General features: G+C 44.6%; 1 protein-coding gene across 2 annotated transcripts in view; it reads right to left on the bottom strand.

The window, feature by feature from the left end:
* Positions 1 to 13,451, bottom strand: part of tspan9a (tetraspanin 9a) — a 152,047-nt gene that overhangs the window by 105,287 nt on the left and 33,309 nt on the right. For both annotated transcript variants that reach the window (XM_087174019.1, XM_087174020.1), the window contains one exon: positions 2,184 to 2,251. The gene's annotated coding sequence lies outside the window, so the exon portion shown is untranslated. The remainder of the gene's footprint in view (positions 1 to 2,183; positions 2,252 to 13,451) is intronic.

The raw sequence follows: 13,451 nt of genomic DNA, 5'->3' as shown, positions 1-13,451 counted from the left end.
CAGTATGTTAACCTCCCTGTACCATGCTGCAAGGCCACTAGTGGTCAGAGAGGCCAAAAAGAGCAGTTACCCCAGACTGAAAGGCTTGAGTGTGTCCTTGTCTGTCAATATGAGTGAATGGCCTGTTGAGGAGAACATTATTTAGTCACACACACACACACACACACACGCACACACGCACGCACGCACGCACGCACGCACACACACCACACACACACGCCCCTGTGCACACAAATAGTATCTAGATGTAATATTTATGAAAGTAAAACAAGATACACACTTCTAAGCAACGCTGCTTTAAAATGCTCTGTTGTTTTTTTTGTTTTTTTTTGTCTTCTTGCACATTTCATCACAACGAAAACTGACCTCAGAAGCCTCACATTCTCCTCTCTTTCCCCCTCTATCTTTTTTCTGCTGCACAGAAACTCTCTAAAGCCTTCCATGCTGGGACAGAGACAAGCAGGATAGAGCTGGTTTCAGAGATCTCGATACAGATTCAATTTCAGACCGTCCGAAAAGACACGTAAAAGAAAAATAAAATAAATAACACCGGGGACGTCAAAGACAAAAGCAGCACTGTGAACAACACATCACTGAAAATACAATATTTACCCTGCAGACAGCATTGCAAACATGGAATACTTTGAGGCAGGCGGAAAGCCCCTTCAATTAAAATGATCATAAAAATGATTACTTGTTAATCCTTTATTCACAATAGAAATCTTAGAATAACATGGAACTGGCATTTGCTCGATTTTTAGCAATTTAGGAGACTAATTCAATTAAAAATGTTGTTTGATCTGCTACAAAAGGATGTCTGTAATCTGCTGCCAGCACTTAATTACAGCAGGAAATCAATAAGAAGATGGCATGATTAACAGTATATTGACCCTTCAAGGAGAAATACACTTGATCATAAAAAAGGGATTTACTGAAATTAAGGCTACTTAAAACCATTTAAGTGTTAGTGGAGCTCAGTTTCGTTGAGCAGCTAGGACTGGCAATGGAAGGATATATAGAGGAATATATCCATGTCTCTATCCAACTACATTTATCTGACAGCTATGGTTAAATTGTTCAATAGGTGCAGATTTTACATGGAAAACATACAGTATGAACAACAACTAAAGTGTAACAAGTTGATATAGATTAAGCTCCTCAGAAGTACGTATAAAAAGTAGTAAATATTTGCCCACCTTAGTTTCAATAACTATACAATGATCATCCTGAAAAATATTCCAGAAACAGTGAGACATGGTTTCCCTAGAGAAGCATTATACTGGAAAAGAGCTGTCCGTCTCTCTCACACACACACACACACACACACACACACACACACACACACACACACACACAAACACACAAATATATAATGATCAACCACCCTGCTGACTGTAAAGCCTAGTGCAGGATGCTTAGATTTCTGGGGATCAGAGATGCACTGCGGGAGTGAGAGCGTGTCATCCAACACAAGAAACCTTGACCCCTTCAGTCCAAAACGCCCATAAATAATCTCCTGCCCTGGAACTTTACACCTCGATACGGGGCCTCTTTAACACTCATCCCTTGCATGAATAGCACCGTAGCCTCGCTCACTCTCTGCCCATCTCTGTGTTCTCCTGCTCCACATTCCTCCTTCTACAGGCTCTGCCACCACAGGCGCCGTCAAAGAGCCTGACAGTTCAGCCCCGGCTTTGATCTCAAGGCACAGGTTATCTGTTGCCCTGCTAATTTTAGTTAGCCACTTTAAGCCGTGCTTCTCTTTGAAGCACGGGTACCGTGCAGCAGGGAGCTCTGGGTGGTTATCAATGTGCCCCCCTACAGTTGCAGGGAGAGGGATTCACCCTCAGCTTTATGAATCTCTACTGTAACCTGGACAATCTGGACAACAATCTGCGCCTTGTTACATCTGTATCCTAATCAAGTCTGTTTGCAGAGCGATCCCAGGTGCAACGGTGTGGGCTGTAAGTAAAGAAATGTTTGAACTGATGTGTGCTGAAGCACTTTTCCATCCAAAGGGGGCTTGTTTGAATAAACACAGCAATACACAAGAGATATTCGAGGAGGAATGCCATTACATCCTCCTGGGTAATTAAAGGTTCTCAGTTTCATTTTGCTGCGATGTTAACAGATTGTCACAGCAGATGGAGGAGGGGTGTGGCAGGTGAACGCAGATATCTTACCTTTCCTCGGAGGGCGTGAAGCAGGAAGAAAGACTGTCTGTTCACCTCAGGCTGGGGAGTTCAAAAGTCTGTAAAAGCAAACAGTGAATGAGTTCTGGTCTTGTCAGGGAAAACTTGTGTTTGGAATATGATTCTGATGTTCATTGCTTTTTATTTATTTACCCCTTAATTTACTAAATCAGTCAACCAGCACACGTCCTCCTACAAGCTTGTTTTCCCTTCACCCACTCCCATGAATTACAACGTCCTGGAGAAACAAGCTTATTCAAACAATAAAACAGGGATATAAAAACTAAGGCTTGTATCCGACCAGCCCGGAGTTGTTATTAAAATTTGAAGAGCGACCACAGCGCAACCTCAGGCGCAGTGTGTTTACAGCAGTTTACACAGCAGTACCCTGTGATTTTACAGAACGGTTGGCCAGCTGGTGTGAGAGTCAGTCAAGACAATAAAGCATTAGAGTGTGACCTTGCACGCTGCAGCAGAAAGCAGAGTCACAACACGAACACCGGGGCAACATGTCGAGGTGAAAAGGCGAGTCCTCAAAGAAAATAACGCTTGTCCATTTCGCACCTACGTAGCAGTGCACATATGCGAGTCTCTTTCTTTATCTTTCAGCGCTGTCTTTATCAAGCATGCTACTGAGATCAAACACACACACACCACCACACACACACACACACACACACACACACACACACACACACACACAGGTGTACTAAAAAAAACACATGGATACTCAGAGCTGCACAGCCAAGGCAAGGTACACTGAATATCAAAGCGCTGCTCCTGCTCTCCAGCATGAATGATGGCTCTCCAGAAGCATCTTCAGATGAGAGGAGCAGGGTAGGGTGGATGGGTGGTGGGGTGGTGGCGGGTGGTTGTCTGCAGTCTGATTTAGCGCCTCAGTCTCGTACAAGAGGGGTCACTGTTCTCCCCACTGGATGACTTACGAGGGCACAGCCAAAGCTTTCATTTCCATTTTATTGTGAGGAATGGTGGCTAAAACTTCCCTCTATCTGTTGTCGAAGCTGTTGCAAAAGCTCAGCAGAGGACAGTGGCCAAAATGGCCACTTCTGAATGGCAAAATCATGTTCTCCACAAGGATAGTGATGGGGGTGGGGGGGTGGGGGGCATCAAAGTCAATGTCCACTCAAGTGCAGTGTCTCACTCTTTTGAGTCTGATTGACAGGGAGCAGTGAGTGCACACACTGTATCCTACCAGTCAGGTGTGAATCTTACTTTGCCGGTTAGGATTGTCTTACTCTGCGACCGCCCCCAACCCCCAACCCTTTCAAAATCTCTTTTCAGTACAAACACATTTATCGTATAAAGGATTTAAAGGCGAGGACAAGACAGAATGAAGTGGCTTCAGGGTTTTTCTATTTCTATCAAAAGATACGACGACAAAAGACCTGAGGCCAGACATGGGGGGAAAAGCAGTGTGTGGCTGGGTGGGCAGGCACAACAGAGAGAGAGATGGAGAGAGAGAGGTAGAGAGAGAAAGAGAGCGAGAGAGAGAGAGGACAAAAAAAGAAGGTAAGTAGTTAGAGGAGAATGAGCATAATATTTGTGTACGAGTGTGGCAGAAGGTGCAGACTGATAGATAATAGGGAAACAGAGATAACAAGAAAGAAGAGGAGAGAAAAATACAAATGATCAATAGAGCAGGAATGTGCCAACCACTGTACAGAATGGAAGCAGAACAAACCATAGAGTGACACAGTCGGCAAAAACAAGACAGTTTGTTCCTCCCATTAGCGGGCAGAATTAATTAGGCCTCCATTGACACACTGTGTAACAAGACAAATATAATTACATTACTTCATTACTCCTCATCATTACAAGCTTTCCTCCTTCCTGCTCCCCGGGGGGCTGTAGACAGCCAACCGGACAGCCAACTCTAAACAGCGGCCGTGGAAAAAAAAACAAAAACAAGATGGCTGTCAGCGTTCATTTAGCAGAGCGGTGGAACAACATTTCCACGATAAGTCACGCTCAGGAGATAGATGTTGGTTTCTGGTCATCAGGCATCATGCAGCAGAGTTAGTGATGTTCCTATGGCTATAAACAGACTGTAATTTGGCTTGAGATGTGATCGCTCACTCCCGGCGAGCTATATTTACCATCTGTGGCCCTTTACCCTGTTTGCATGCAGCATGTGGGGCACGTGTGTACAAGCGATTGTGCTCAGTGAGATCCTGCAGCAACCACGATGATAGCTAGCTTTCTTGAGAGAGAGGCCATACATGACATTCACAATGTTTTTTTTTTTTTTTTTACACTGTGGACACAGAGAGTCCTCTCACAGCTCTGTGGGTGTTTGCATGATATCATTCAAACATTTCTTCAAGATCTGAAACGGGGAGGAAAGCTGACCTTGGCATTCCAACAACCAGGCCTCTGTTCTCGAGGGTGAGAAAAACCAACTATCCAAAAAAACCAAACGAAACAGACATTTCAAATTAAGAGGAAAACTTTTGGCTTGAGTGTTATATAAGTGTTATAGGATTTTCTCACAGACTGGGAGTACAATATTCGGCCTTGCAATGACAAGCCGCAAAAACAAATAACCTTGTTTTAATAAAAAAGCAGGGGCAGAGGCGTTGAAAAGCCGCTGCTGTGCTGTGTGTGGTAATGGGGTATCATTTGTCTCATGGGAGAGAGCAGCGCCCTGCAGCTGTGGCGTACTCGGAGCTCACACAGCTGTGAATGAGGCGGCGTCGGCCAGCGCTGGCACACATCGGCAAGTCAGCTGACAACGGCCGGCTTTCCTCTCACCGAGGAAGACAAGTGCTCATGAAACCCAGCGCTGCCGGATAAGTCTGCAGGCACAACCTACTGTGTATTTGGCTCTGGATAATAATACAAAATGTTCAAGATTAAATGTTAATATAAAAGCTTTTTTTATTAAAAAGAATTTAGACAGTCTTAAAGCTGGACAACAATTGGCTGACAATATCCCCCCGGGGGCTCTGCTGCGGACTCGTCTGATGGGATGGATTTAAGTGATATTTTAATTCTCATGCCAAAAGTCCAGTTGCGACAAATTGACTGAAATTAGTGTGACGCATGCTGTTGTGGCTTTTTTTTTTGGTGTGAGGTTTAATGTGCCTCCGTGAATCATGCCATCCTAGGTTTAACACCCTGTAAGGATTATGAACAACATGCTGCAGAGAGCACCGCATCCATTCCACACTCAATCTGCTTTTCTTGCACAAATACATGAATCGAGACACTACAATGCTTAATCTCTGTTCCATATCCAGTTTGGGTAGGGGACAGCGAAATTGAAACGACAGGACGTGGAAGGAAGCACATCCTGCTCAAAATAAAGGTATCACTCCTTCGTTTACGGAGCTGACAGACTACTGATTGCTCCTTGGCTATAAGCCTTGAGGTTCAAATACATGTCTCACCAGTGTCTCACAGCTCCATCTCTCTCTCTCTCTCTCTCTCTCTCTCTCTCTCTCTCTCTGCATGTGTGTGTCTGTGTGTTGAGGGTAGGTTTAAGAAATCTACTGTATACTGCAGTTGCCATACTGCTGACTCTGCTGTGTTAACACAGCCCTAAGGGTAATCCAAAAGATCATCTATAAAAATGACTCTGCATACCTTCCCCCTCGCTCTTCTTTCTATCCCTCCCTCCTCTTTTTTTACTCCATAGGATGTTTGCCCACCAACAGCTGTCCCTCCATATCTGTCTGTTCAGATCAATCTCTTCCCGCCATCACTCCCTCCCTGTTTCCTCTCCTCTGCCCATGCACAAGGTTTCTCAGGCCAAAGCCTGTCCACAGTAAGTGCTGTCCGGCTTTAATCCCGCTCTACATTGCTCAAGGGGAGAAAACTTCACTTTCCAAATCCTCGACAGCTGCATCGGTAAGATCGGACTCTCAGTCCCTCGTCTCTTTGCATTGTCGTCGTGCCTCAGTCTCACCCAGTTTCACCTCTTCACGCGATCGCTCACAGCAGGACGGACATGCATAGAGGGCATGACGCCTCCGCCCAGGAATGCTGGCATGGAGCCAAAGCAGATCCCCTTCCACGGAGCCTACAAGCAGCGTGGATGCTTGAGCTAAAATGCTCACGCACACACACACACACACACACACACACACACACACAAAGTTCTTCTGGCACCACGGGGATGTGAAAACAACAAAACGGAAAACAGGGGGATCTTAGGCTGGGCAGATGGTTTAACTTTGGCTCTACTATTCTGTTCTCCCAGCCCTGTTGAGAAACCAAAGACTTTCTTCAGTGATTTGCATGACTAAGGCGTAGGAACTTATCAGTGAATTGCTGTGTAATTTAAGACTGTGGGCGGCTCGGCCATGCTCTGATTGCAGGCTGATGTGTGTGGAAGTTAAGTTGGGGGGGCTGCGGGGAGCTACTGTAGGCTCTGGCAGTGAGCCAAACTGTGTGGCATTGCTGAATGATGAGATACATGCCTGGAGGCTCCCGCACAAGCTGAATCATAAGAGGAAGGACACAACTCAATGGACAGCTTTAACCATGCAATTACTTTCTACATGGAGAATAAAAATAAAAAATGAAAGCTGCCAGCATAGCTACAGTACAGATCCCGTTTTCAATTGGAAATAGAACAGAGAGGTAATAGAGTTTGGGTTGTCAAGGTGATTGTAATAATGGGCTTGTTTCCATTTAGCTTACTGGTACATCTTCAAATTTCCATTCACTGTTTTCACATATGAAGAAAGCAATCATCGGCCTCAACAGTTCATTATTTCACCTTGAGTCACAATTTGTCAGCTCTTCTAGAACAGACAATTTAGACAACAGGAACTGCCCCTACACTTTCATTCCTTGTGTGTTGTGTAAAGGGACCCCACACACACACACACACACACACACACACACACACACACACACACACACACACACACACACACACACACATAAATGGCGTTGTTAGAAAGAGTTCTGGGGTCAGCTGTGTGCCAAGGTTCATGGTGTTCTGTTGAGGAAGAGTTATGACAGGTCTGCTCCATCTCAGCGGCCAGACAGACAACTCACACACAGCATCATTTATCTGTGAAAGCCACACGACGCCATGGGTGGGAAAATCACCGCTGCGGCTGTGCTACTTTACCACTTAAGCCTCAAAGACACGAATGGGCCACAAATTGAGATGATAAGAAGTATGAGCCACCGCCAAACGTATTTAATGTAGCAGGTCAGAGTAATATTAATAAGGTTGTTTTTTTTTTTTCTGGGCATGAGGTGTGTGTTTTTGCGTGTGTGTAGTATTGCTGAATTTATGTGGGCTCCTTCCAACAGCCAAGAAGTGGAGATGGATGGGGCCAAAAGGAACAAGATTAAAATTAAAATGAGCCAATTAAAAGCTCCTGGTCTGGCAAGACTCCCGTAAAAAAAAAAAAAAAAAAAAAAATTAAAAAGCACAAGACACAAACAAGGACAGGGAATAAAACTTAATGGAACAGAGATTTTTTATGGTTAACGGCTTTGAGAAATTGGTAAAAAACATTTCACAGCTTTACCTGCAACAGTTCTTAAACAATAAAGCTTTTGTTTATAGGAGAGACGCTTCGTCTTTAAAACGGTCTTTAAGTTGAGGTTTCCAGCAGAATATGTATGGAGCCGGTGGAACAGATGGCTCTCTCATTGGGGAAACATGTGGCAAGGAGAAAATGAGAGTGAGAAGAAGTGGGAGATGCTGTATGAAGGCCCTCGGGCGAGCTCGTCGCGATAGTCGTCGATTAGCCTCTCATTGGCCGAGGAGAGGAAACAAATCTTCAAACATAATGACCAGCCTGTACACCCTGCAGCAAGGTTCTGCTTTGTCATTCGGACGACAAGAGCTGCTTAAGTGGTAAATGCTTCTTATTCTCTATTTTTTTTCTTTTTCTTTTTTTGCCACTTAGAATGTTCACGAAATCCAATCCAGCAGCCCTGCAACTATACAGCTCTCTGAAACATGTAATTCTGTATTTGTGTTGAGACGATGTCAGAGAAAACGTTGATATTGCCGTTTGTGGGTCTGTTATGAGTCTCTATCTTTAAGGGAGGAGCAAATTATTAGGTACCCCTTAAACGTTTAGCCCCTACATATCCCAAGGTCATGTGTGTTTACGATGATGACAGCCTGCAAGATAAATATTTTTGTTTTTCCCCTTCTCCCTTAATTCTCCATGGTCTCGGTGTCTGAGATGAGTTTATGTGTGGGAGTTAAATAAACAGATGGACTCAGAGGGAGGGATGTGGAATGCTAAATAAATCGCAATCAAACATACACCAAAAAAAAAAGAAAAAGTTCCAAAGTCATTATATCAATAGAAATTTGCTGCTGAATGAAATATTGTGAAATTCATTAATCCCATTCTCTGGAGTAATTTGTTTGGAACTCATGCATGATGTACATGCCAGATATATATGCCATATGCTCATTCCACATGCATCACAATTCATCAATTATGCAGTATTTTGTACAACCCAGTGCTATCGAATGAATCCAACAACTATACTAATGTATTATAATTGCCGACCTGTATTCCCACAGGGGAGGTGTGCAAGCCTGCAGACTGCTGATGACAAACTGTAGCTGTCCTGTGTGTTAGCTTGCTGGAGCTGTAGATGTTGCTTCAAGTCCTCTGTCTTTACCTCCATCCCACTGCCAGGTTCCCAGGCTCCCAGTGTCAACCCATTACCATAAATGAGGCATTGTGGCGCTACAGTGATGCCCCCCCACCTACAAATGATATTCTCCAGAAGTAAAGGAACATGCTTGTTTGCTACAAGCCCCAGTAACATGAGTCTTTTTTACACATCGTTCAGTCCTAGGAAGGAGCATGAATGAACCTTACAAGTGAGTAAATACAATAGACAACACAACAAGCAACTGGTCAGTAACGACTGCAGTTCTGGTGGTAGACGACCCTGGTAATCCCACAGGAATGTCAAAACAGATATGGACATGAACCGGAAGCTTGCACTGTTTAGATCAACAAGTCGGTCATTTGTTCCAACCCTCAGATACAACCTAGAAGAGTGTTTCCTAATATAGCACCCCTACCGGCGGCAGGAGCAACAAGTCCTCCAACTGGATGTCGCCTAACAACAAAACGTAGCTATGGGTCATAATAAGCTGCTGCACAAACGGCCTGTTTGCTCATTTTTCACAGCACAGTGTCGTTTAGATGCAGCGCAATTTGCACTGACAAGGCCAAAAAAGCTGGATAAAGGCACAATGTGGACTCTAGAGCCAATAGAGGAAACTGGGGGTGAATAAACTCTGTAAAACAAAGCCACAGGTAAAGCTGTTTATTTACCAGCTCATGGCATCATGAGTCAATGATTTCAGTTACAAGAAATCTTTGTGAGAACATCTGGCAGCAATTGGATTTTGAGACTTAAGATTTAAATCTGTACATATCACACATTATATAGTTTTATCTGTCGACTGTCAACACCAACTGACCCAGACCGGAACAGATCGAGCCCAACAGTTATCACGGCCAAATCATATTTGCAATCTGCTCAACATCTGTGATGTTTGTCTCCGCCTTAAAGTAAGGCTTTCGCAGCTTATATAAGAAAAATGCTGAGATGATTCCTGGGAATTCAGGTCCTGTTGATCCTCCCACTCAACTGTATGAAGAGATTTAGGCCTGTAGAGCTCCTCAATCCTGGACAAATCCCAAGGTACTCAACCTTTCCCCAAGGCCCTGCTTCAACAAATAATCTCTGAGTTTTCTACTCTGCAAGCCCGCCATACCACTATCCCCCGTGGCCCTGGGCAACCGTGACTATAATGCACAAGAGAAGGTTCAGAGTCTCAGGGGAGTCATGAGAGCAGATTATCACCTCAGCCAGTAGATAAACAGCGGCCATCGTGTACAATCATCACCAGAGGTTTGGACTGGATCCAGGTCTGAGGTCCCTTGGTGAGTGTCTGTGCGCCTTTTGTGCCTAGGTTGCCCAAGTTGATATGGTTTGCCTCTGCTCACCGCAGAAGCCTTGCCAAGCTGGCCCAGCAGGCTCTAGCTGTTGATCCTCTGTCCTCGTCCTGGAGGAATGTCCTCCCTGATCCAGCGTGCAATCAGAGGCATCTGCAGTGTCCACTTTGCCAGAATTCCTCTGTCTCCCCCCAAACACACACACACACACACACACACACACACACACAGACATGCAACAGCATCTGTTCGGATGCACTCATGCCAGGGAGAGGTGCAGCTGTGCACCCATCAACCCAGACACACACATTTTTGGAAATGCGCTCATCAGAGATCCCTGCATACAGGGGGATTGGGAAGTGAGCAAATGCTGCACTGCTACTGCGGTTAGCTGTCAGCACCCATGACCCAACAAAATCCACCTCATAACTGACAAAAGCATTGTGAAGGAATATCATCACCAGTTGGCAGAGTTCACAGCCTTCTGTTCTGCTCAGCTCGGGACTTCAAACGCTGCCTGGGATTCCAAAAAAACTGAGACATTTGAGGAATGATTGATTGCGTTTTCCTTGGATAGGACATTTTTATACTTTTGAAGGAGTCTGTTCTCTTCCTGATTTTTGTATCAAATGCATGAACGATTTTGATGTGAGACTCAAAGACAAGAAAATTAAAATGCAGTACCACAACCTCCGTGCCCTACCCTCCCTGACAGGGTAACAGAATAAGTGGGAGATGGATGAATGGATTCTGGATGAACGACTGGAAACATATCAATCTGACATGAGATGTGATATTAACAGCTCATATCCTTCATGTTAATTTCCACAGAGCCTGTGTGCTCTGGTTGGATGGGAAATACGACTCTTTGAAGGGAGCCGGATGCTATGGCTCCGTTCCTTTCCTTCTGAGAGCCGTTCAAAAATAACGGCTCATTGTTCTTTCTTGTTTCTTGGCCGGACAGCAACAGTGGTCGCAGCCATATGAAAGCGGATGTTTGTCCCCGAGTAACTGACTGATGGAAGTTTCGCCATTGGTCTGTTGCACACTAAACAGAATATCCTGGTAACAAATTGACCACAGTTTCACGGATACATACACGAACCCGCCACATAAAAGTTATTACCTAGTCTTGTTTTTCATTGGAGCGGGGTTACTCGGTTTATCTGTGAAATAATCACTGGAGGAAGTGAACATTGGGATAAAAAGAACAGCTCTCAGACTCTCTCCAAGTACAGCTCAGTTCCCTTCCCCTTTACCAAAGAGCTGCTGAAAAGAATCGGATCGCTCTTGAACGTTAACGTCACCAGCTCTCAGTAATGCCATACTGGAATTATTGCTGATAAACCCTCTATTATTCACCCCCCCCTCTCCCCTCCTGAGTTTTAAATTAAGGTAATAGACAAGCTGGTGGCACAGTCTTAGAGAATTAAAACGGGGGGCAGAATGAACGGGGAGGAGGGAGGTTGGGGGGGTTTGATAAGTGCGGACAGGGAACAGTGAGCAGCAGATGAAATATGTGCTTGGAAAACATAATTACCAAAAATGGCTGTCATACACTCCTATCCCACTCTAATGCAGAGGACAAAAACCCCACTACAGACTGTCAAACAGATACAGCAGACTAATGCAATGTAACAATTTCTCCATTTAATACTCTATACATCTTGAGAGGGGATTATGTGCACAGCTAGTAGCTGTAAAAAACCTTTCACACAGTTTTGCAGTAGCACTACAGGGCATGGTTGAAGTGTTGAAAAGAGAAGACAACACACATTGATCACTATTTCATCCAGACTGCTTTATTCCACTGAGTGTGGTTCTCTCATTGCACAGTTGAAAGCCCTGTGGTCCAAATACACTTCAGAGCTGCTTTTATTTAACAAGCTTTACAATCTCCCTTTGACACCAGGTGTTGATAGGCTGAACAGATACGCAGCATGAACATTTTTATCATGGATATTGTGACAGCTGAAATGAATGAACCATGTGTTTATCATTTATTAATTTATGTTTCTGTTCTTTGAGGGCAAGAGTAGCTGAGGGATATTCAAGTGAAACCAGATGTTCTGCGTTATCTCTAGGCAGAGGCCTGTTATAAATCAACTTCTGCATGTGGTCAGCTCATGTTAGGGCACGGACAGTTCATGAAGAGCTCATGGATTCTCACCACGATATCAGGTTAATATCACATAGGTTTTATGTGAATGTGTGCATATCAGAGGTGTCACGAGAACCGATACTTTGGTACCAAGTCGATGCCAAAATTCTGAAAATGTGACGTAATTGTTTTTCTGCATGTACTGAAGGAACCGTAGATGTCGCATAGGTCCTGGAGATGTGATTCTTCCGGGACTGAAGAAGGCAGTATAATGACACTACAAGCGTTGTAGTCTGACATCAAACTCAAAGAGAAGAATAAGGTAGGCACATTAAACAATAACAACATCATGTGGGATTGCAGCCGCGAGTTTGGGTGCTGCAACAGGTCTCCCATGACTGGTGTATGTCAGAGACAAGTTATACACAAACTAAAGCCAGTATGCAAACGCTGCCACAGGAAGAAACACCTCAAACTTATCTAAGCAGCTCAGAGACAGACGTCCACATCTGTACACAGAATTCAGGCGGAGTGAGTTTCAGTTAACTTTATATGAACAACATGTTGACAACAAAATGACAATTTAGCTTGTTTAGGCTAATGTAGTCACAATTCCTAATGTGAGCTGGATGTTCACATCAGTAGTAGGCTACTGTCATTACCGTTCACTGTCAGAATATAACGCTGACTTTGTAAGTGAGCATTTCTACACCACTGGTCTGTCGCCCTGTTAAACTACTGTTTGCATACTGACTATATGGAGATATGGACAACGTGTGTCCGTGCCTGCCCTCCTGGTTTTGAAGTGTGTGTGTGTGTGTGTGTGTGTGTGTGTGTGTGTGTGTGTCCCTCTTGGCAATGTTCTCAAGCCCCCTGCAGGTGTTCAAATCCCCACTGGTCCTTCCCAGCTGAGGCAGACGCACGAGGCCCTCTCCTCTCCATACCATGCAGGGCAGGAAGGAAAATGCTGCCAACCCCAGGTGTGGGGCATCCGCTCGGCACTGTGTCAGCAGACATGGGAGAATGTGAGAGGAAAGATGAAGTGCATGCAGACAAGAGTGAAGGATTTAGGAGAGGGGGGATTTAAGGGAGAGAGCAGCAAGTGTGAAAACCGAGGGTAAAAACAACACAAACAAGGAGGAACTGGGGTGAGAAATGGACTCAGAGGGAAAAATGCAAGAAAGAGAGGAAGGTGAGGGCAAGAGGCAGCGAAGGAAAAGAAAAAAGTCT

Source organism: Seriola lalandi, unplaced genomic scaffold (genome assembly GCF_002814215.2).
Source record: "Seriola lalandi dorsalis isolate HSWRI2012SDOR001 ecotype SW California unplaced genomic scaffold, Sedor1 jcf7180002054302, whole genome shotgun sequence".
NCBI lineage: Eukaryota > Metazoa > Chordata > Actinopteri > Carangiformes > Carangidae > Seriola > Seriola lalandi.
This window is presented reverse-complemented; position numbering and strand designations above follow the sequence as displayed.